This window comes from Pinus tabuliformis, chromosome 9 (assembly GCF_031772625.1).
Source record: "Pinus tabuliformis cultivar Carrire ecotype Pingquan chromosome 9, CPIR1, whole genome shotgun sequence".
Taxonomy (NCBI): domain Eukaryota; kingdom Viridiplantae; phylum Streptophyta; class Pinopsida; order Pinales; family Pinaceae; genus Pinus; species Pinus tabuliformis.
The window spans coordinates 471,047,670-471,055,631 of NC_142307.1; the positions used below are offsets into that span (position 1 = coordinate 471,047,670).

The 7,962-nt window shown below is 33.7% G+C and overlaps 1 long non-coding RNA gene across 1 annotated transcript; it reads left to right on the plus strand.

The window, feature by feature from the left end:
- Nucleotides 1-1,726: 1,726 nt before the first annotated feature.
- On the plus strand, nucleotides 1,727-3,871 carry LOC149149236 (uncharacterized). The gene is made up of 3 exons (XR_016263557.1): nucleotides 1,727-3,153; nucleotides 3,249-3,443; nucleotides 3,536-3,871. It is a non-coding gene; the product is annotated as an uncharacterized LOC149149236 (long non-coding RNA).
- The last annotated feature ends 4,091 nt before the right edge of the window (nucleotides 3,872-7,962 follow it).

Consider the following 7,962-nt stretch of genomic DNA (forward strand, 5'->3'; position numbering starts at 1 on the left):
TGTTAACATCAAATCATTAGGAGGAGCATCATATTTTGTAACATTTATAGATGATGCATCCAGGAAAGTTTGGGTATATCCTATGAAAAATAAAAGTGAAGTGTTTGGAATATTTCAAAAATTCCATGTTGTTGTTGAAAGAGAGACTAACAAATTGCTGAAGTGTTTAAGAACATATAATGGTGGAGAATATTACTCAAATGCATTTAAGGAATATTGTAACAGGTTTGGCATAAAGCATGAGAAGACTATGCCTAGTACTCAACAAAATGGTGTTGCGGAAAGGATGAATCGCACCATTATGGAAAAGGTGCGAAGTATGTTGTCCAATTCCGGTTTGGAGAAGAATTTTTGGGCTAAAGCAGTCATGACCGTTTGCTACCTCATAAATAGATCTCCAACTACAGCCTTGGATGGCGGTATCCCTGAAGAAGTTTGGACTGGTAAGAATTTGAAATTCTCACTTGAAAATATTTGGATGTGAGGCATTTGTACATATTCCCAAAGAAAATAGAACTAAGCTAGATGATAAATCTATGAAATGCATTTTTTTGGGATATGCGGATGAAGATCTTGGTTATCGTCTATGGGATCCAGTCAAACATAAAATTATTAGAAGCAAGGATGTTATATTTAATGAGTCATAAATGTTCAAGAGGACTGTAGGTGAGTTGGAGGTCAAGAAGGTTATTGACAGGTTTGAAGAGCAGCAGGAAAACATACCACCAATACAAGAAAATGAACAGCAAATTCAGGAGCATGAAAAACAAAAAGTGGAAATAATGAACAACAAGAAGAAAGAATCTTGCAGGAACCTTTACAGGAGATTTAACCTAATAATGCACCACCACAGTTGGTTCGCAGACTTCTAGGCCTCATAAGCCTTCACAAGTTATCCTCCTTCAGACTATATTTTGTTGATTGATGAAGGTGAACCTAATTGTTTTCAAGAAGCTTGTAAAGTCGAGCACGGTAAAGAATGGAAGAAAGCAATGGAAGAAGAAATGAACTCTTTGCAGAAAAATAAAACTTGGGAGTTGGTAAACCTCCCAAAAGGTAGAAAGGATTTACAAAACAAATGGGTGTACAGGATTAAGCATGAAGGTGACGAAAAGAAGAAGAGGTATAAAGCAAGACTGGTGGTGAAAGGTTTTGCCCAAAAAGAAGGTATTGACTTCACTGAAATTTTTTCACCTGTTGTTAAAATGTCATCCATTAGAGTCATTCTTGGTCTAGTTGTTGCTTTAGACCTAGAATGTGAATAGTTAGATGTAAAAACTGCTTTCCTTCATGGTGAATTGGAGGAAGAAATTTATATGGAGCAGCCAGAAGGCTTCATAGAAAAAGGCAAAGAAGGCCTTGTTTGTAGGTTGAAGAAGAGCCTCTATGGATTGAAACAGGCACCTCGACAATGGTACAAGAAATTTGATTCATTCATGTTGGAACATGGTTTTCAGAGGTTGGAAGCTGATCATTTTGTCTATATCAAGAGGTATGATCAAGGAAAGTATATCATATTATTGTTATATGTGGATGACATGTTGATTGTTGGGCATGATAAGAATAAGATCAATAGGTTGAAGAAAGATTTGGGTATCAAATTTGCAATGAAGGATTTGGGACCAACACAACAGATATTGGGCATGCAGATTATGCGTGACAGGAAAAACAAAAAGTTGTGGCTATCACAAGAAAAATATATCAAGAAGGTGCTTGACAAGTTTAATATGAAGTATGCCAAGCCAGTTGGTACACCCCTTGCAGCCCACTTCAAGCTGAGTACTGAATTATGTCCTAGTGATGACAAGGAGAAAGAAGAGATGAGCAATATTCCTTATGCTTCAGCAGTTGGCAATTTGATGTATGCCATGGTATGCACACGACCAGACATTGCATATTCAATGGGAGTAGTGAGTAGGTTCCTTACCAATCCAGGTAAACAACATTGGCAAGCAGTAAAATGGATTTTAAGGTATCTAAAGGGTACTAGTCATTATTGTTTATGTTTTGGTCATGATGAGACTGTGCTTGAAGGATTTACAGATGCAGATATGGCTGGAGATATGGATACCAGAAAGTCCACTACAGGTTATTTGTATACATTTGCAGGTGCAGCAGTATCTTGGGTGTCAAGGCTACAAAGAATAGTATCCCTCTCTACAACAGAAGCAGAGTACATAGCTGCAACAAAAGCTTGTAAAGAGATGTTGTGGATGCAGCGATTCCTAGGAGAAATAGGAATAAAGCAGGACAAGTATGTGTTATATTGTGATAGTCAGAGTGCCATTCACTTGGCGAAAAACCCAACATTTCATTCAAAAACCAAGCACATTGACTTAAGGTACCATTGGATTTTGCATGTGTTGGAGGAAGGACAGTTATCCTTGGAAAAGATCCATACAGATAGGAACCCTGCTAATATGCTCACTAAGATTCTACCACGCAATAAACATGAGTTATGTAGAGGCATGGTAGGACTCAGTGTGACTTGATGACTCTTATTTGGCTTCAAGTGGGAGAATGTTAAGTGTGAAGCCAAATTCACGGAGGATTCTAGATCAGATATTTCTAGATCTCTAGGATTCTAAATCTTTATACACCGCCATTAGTTTCTAGAATCACATGCAAGATTCTAGATTCTCCTACACCGCTAGTGGTTTCTAGGTCATTCCAGATCTCCATCTGAATCACACACAAGATTCTAGATCCTTCTTCTACCTCTATAAATTTGTAATTTCTCTGGCCAAGGAAAGCAAGCCAAGGCCCAAGCCTGTTATGTAATGCAAAGTGATTTCTATTCTCCATTGATTGTTTTATCTATTCCGTTGTTTCTGATTGAGTAATCTTGTTGTTTCTCCATTTGTTTCTCTGAGTATAAATATGTTGTGTGTTATGTATGCTCTGGTCTAACAAGTCACCTGGAAGATCTTTCGCTGTAGGATCAAAGCATAGTGATCTGATGGTTCTCCTACTTAGATACTATTCACATGGATGTTTTCTGGTCTTTCACTGTACATTGTTTTCATTTGATGCTTTACGAAACTCAGAGGTTCGGCTCTGCATCCCCAAACAAGTTTTCGAAGCGAAAATTCGGTGCTGGTCTGCTCCTTATCTCTCGGCATGGTCTAGCAAAGACACGGGTAACAAAACATGGTAAAATTCCTTTGAATGACTACCTTGAATCGTTTCCATTTTTCTTTCTTTTCTATTGAGGAAATTTCTTATACATCTCTGGTTTTCGGTGACAGATAGATTGTGGGCTTGCTGGAATGCACACCTCGTAGATATGAGGCTAAAAAACTTGTGCCTTCCTAAAGGTATTGTCCCAAAGCAACTGCTGGGGGGTTTTTAGCTCGGTTTTCACTGTCATAAGCCACTTAACAAATGTTACAGGGTTTCCAAGGTTTCATAGCTTCTTTCCACCCGGAGCTCCTTCATCACAGGTAAGATTGGAACCCTTAAGTAATTTGTAATGAAATTGTTCATTTTTCTGCACTGCCTATAGTTTTCTAAAACCGGTATCTATGCGTTGCAGGTAGGGTCTCGACAACTACTTCCCCGAAAGGATTTGGAGTATGAGGGGTCTTCCTTACATGGGTTGTTGTACTTTGGTTTCAAGTTGGTTTCAAAAATCAAGCCTTCTAGCGAGAGTAATGTTCTTAGGTTTCGCTTATCCGAGATGGGTTTCCGTCTTTTGATTTTTAGCTTGTTTTCTCTAGTGGAAGCATCGTCGTAGGCCTCGACTCAGACCAATGTTAATCCATGAAGGCCATGATGGGCCAGGGTTTTATTTCTTGTTTTATTATTCTGAAAACGAATGGTTCTGTGAAACGATAAGACATGAAATATTGAGGGTTTATCCCTGTTTTACAATTTCCATGCTGTAACTTAATTATTTAGCTTTGTTTTTTGAATTCTGTTAATGGTTTTGAATTCTCAATGTTAATGGTTATGAATCTAGGGTGGATGAATCTCGGGTTTTCCTTCAGAAACCACTCGAGGGCCACAAGAACCTTTACAATTCAACTGTCATTTTTATCCAAGGAATGTTACAATTTACATCCTAATTTGGTTATGATATTGCTTTATCAGTTCATATCGATGGGTTGCCTATTAGTTGCATTCATTAGTCGGTTTGATTGGCATTTTATTTCTTTAAATTTTTTATAATTAGGTATGAATAATGTTGACTTATTCCAATGTATGCATTGTATATCTGAAATGTTGTCAATGATTTAAACTATCACGATGCTACTGCATAGATTACCTACTTGGAACAATAGGTTGTATCTCATTCTGTTAAACCATAGGTATATTATTACTTTAACATGCATATGAATTTCAAAGAAATGTGAAAACTGTAACCTGTACATTATAATCATTCAAAGACATATGTATATAATTAGGAAAGATAGTATTTATCTAACACTATTTTGTTATTCACTTGCTCATGTATTCGTTCCTGAATGTTAATCCTTTCAATCAATATTTAAGAAGCACAACATTAGTTACTTGTCTTTCCTTGCCTATTTATAATCACGTAAGTCAGTCAATATGTAATAATCACAGTATCTTTATTTGTTGGTTGATTATCACGTAATTCCTTCCTGTTCTTTGAATATCTCTCCTCCTAGCTTTAGATCTGGAAATTACGAAATTACGTCCAGAATCCTCCTTCGAGCTCTTCCTGCTCTTGTTGCAGTAAAGTACCTTGGGCCTCAGGACATAGTCCAGCCTCAAGTCCCATACCATCCGACTGTAGTCAATAGTTTTTCCCACTGGCTATTTTCGTCAAACTCAAGGAAACTCTGGGCTAACACTTTTCTTGCTCTCCCCTCCTCTGATATAACAGATGAGCAAAACCATTTTTGTAACTGTCTCAGGAGTTATTTAATAGTTTCTATAAGTTCTTTTGACAAACTGTTTAAATTCTTAATTAATAAATAACAAGATAAGTTTTGACTTCTCAACCTTAATTCTTTAACAATCTATGTTAAACAAAGTAAAAGATTGAGGTAATAAGTAAAACTTAGTAACAAGGTAAATGTTTGTGCAACATAGGGTTATTTAACAGTTTACAAATTGTTTAAATTCTTAATTAATAAATAACAAGATAAGTTCTGGCTTCTCAGCCTTAATTCTTTAACAATCTATGTTAAAAAAAAGTAAAAGTTTGAGGTAATAAGTAAAACTTAGTAACAAGGTAAATGTTTGTGCAACATGGGGTGTTACATAGTGCAATCACATAAATTAAATGGTTGGTAAAAGTAGATAGGAATGATAGGCATCAAAACACTTATCTCATTATATATCTTAGAATGCCAAGACTAAAAAAATTATAAAAATTAATTAAATGATAAGTTTATTATTATTAATTATATAGATGTATAGACATATCTATTGTTAAATAGGTTTCATAACTTTAATTTAATTATAACTATTTTAATAGGTGGATGGGAGGGATTCACTAAATATTTTTACTAGTAGTGTAGGATATAGGGGTGATACTTATGTCAAAGGTAGTTATACCATTTATGCTTTTTAATTTAATTAAAAAATGTTAAAAAATAAATTAAATTTTTATAACCCGAAGGGTTGGGTCAATTGGTTGAAGTCCCATTGTTAAAGCACCTTGTCATTGGGAAATCACAGGGTCAATTCTCTTATGTCCTAGGGGTTAGGGTTTGGGATGTGATACCTTTGGGTGGATCTAGCTTGGTTTTTTTCGAGGATTTTGGACCAAAAAATAAAAAAGAAATGAAATAAGGTTTTTTAAGTGATCCCTTTAGGTGGATCTAGCTTGGTTTTTTTTCTAGGATTTTCTTCCAAAAAATAAAAAATAAATGAATTATGGTTTTTTAAGTGATCCCTTTAAGTGGATCTAGCTTGGTTTTTTTTCTAGGATTTTCCTCCAAAAAATAAAAAAGAAATGGATTGTAGTTTTTTGATGATGATGATGATAGTGGTTAACGTCCAGTGAGACCAAAATTGGTCTATGAGACCTATAATTTTCTTAGTTTTTACTCCTCGTCTTTCTTGGCAAGATTGGTGTTGTAGCTTTATTTTTTTATATGAAAAATATGGTGTACATCAGATATGAATATTGTTAGGGTAACGAGGTACTTATAATTTAAGTTACAATATATGGACATGGCTTTCTATATGTTTAGTGGCTGAAAATATATCTTCATTCACTGAAACCAAAGAACCTGAACATCGTCCATCAATATTTGTATTTGGAGAGAGATCAGATATGAAAATTGAATAAATTGAAAATGTCTTTATTTAAGATAAACGTTTTTCACTTTTTGTTTAAATATATTATTGTGTAATTGTATTATTTTCCATTTTTTTTAATTGCATTTCGTATTTTATATCATATTATCCCAAATGGATATAGTAAATGAGCTGGACTTTTTGGTAATGGCTATTCTTTTCAGTGGGCTGTCACTCCAAATTTATATGAGGCTTTTCACTCTACTAAAAAGTACACTTGACAAATACATATTTGCACTGCCTTCAATGCATTCAAGTTCATAAAAACATACAGTTTCATGAAATCGAAGATCAAAGCAAAGTAGATTCAGAATAGAAAGCTACTCGCACGGAAGCTGAAAGTCTGAATTCAAGTTCATAAAAACATACAGTTTCATGAAGATTCAGAATTGAAAGCTTTCGCACTGACGCTGAAATCCTGAATTCAAGTTCATAAAAACATACAGTTTCATGAAATCGAAGATCAAAGCAAAGTAGATTCAGAATTGAAAGCTACTCGCACTGAAGCTGAAAGTCTGAATTTAGTCTATATGGTAGAATTTGACGGAAAAATCTAATATTATTGGAGCATGAGTTTAACTGTCAAGATAACTCACTTCCGTTGAAATATAATTTTCAGTGTAGTTTAACGCTATTTATATAATTTCCATTATAGTTTAACGTTATTTAGAAAAAAATAACAAACATAATAATCACGTTACAACATATTTTTGAAAACTATGTGAAAATACATTACTCCACATTTAATAAAATAAACAATCTGTATTTAACATAGTAACATTAATTAATACTGCTTTAATGCTCTTACCTATATAATAAACCACAACTATATTTACTTTTAATCAATATATTTTTTTCCTGGTGACATCTACACATTTGTGTTCTTCATCTCATTGATCATGCTTTAATAAAGACCATCAATTAGCATGTCATCCACATATAATAGTAGTAATATACTTTTTTTGGGTTCATAAAGTACTTAACCAGAGGTATTATCTCGGAGATGAGGGGATGAGAGAGGTTGCACAGATTTCACAATTTATTGTGGAATACTTTCAAAGAAATGCTGCTAGTATGGATGATTATAAATTTTGAAGGAATGAGAAATATGGCGTACATCAGATATGGTAGTGTTGGGTGTACATCATATATGTTTACTAGATGGGGTTAAAGATTTATCTTCATTCATTGAAACCAACTAATCTCAACTTTGTCCATCTATATTTGTTTTTGAAGAGAGATTAGATATGAACTTTGAACCTAGATTATATATGAAAGTTGAATAAATTGAAAATGTCTTTATTTAACAACAACATTTTTCCCAACTTGTTTATGATTAGTTTAATCATTTTAAATTTATTATTGTGTAATTGTATTATTTTTCACTATATGTTTTTTATTATCTTAAGTATTTTATATGGCATTATCCAAAATGGATATAGTAATTTAAAAAAGGACTAATATTCCATAGTTGGCCACATGAGTACAATGTGTTTTAGGTTGAAGAAACTTAAGTATAATAGTTTGCAATTTGTATTAGGGTTGATGGGTTTATGTGACACAAAGTTTTTTTGTCTTTGTCTTTGTTTGTTAAAACATATAAAACATTACTTTCTCAATAGTTTTGCATATTTATTTGAATGCATTGTTTATGAGATTAATGTTTCCGTTATTTGGTGATATTTT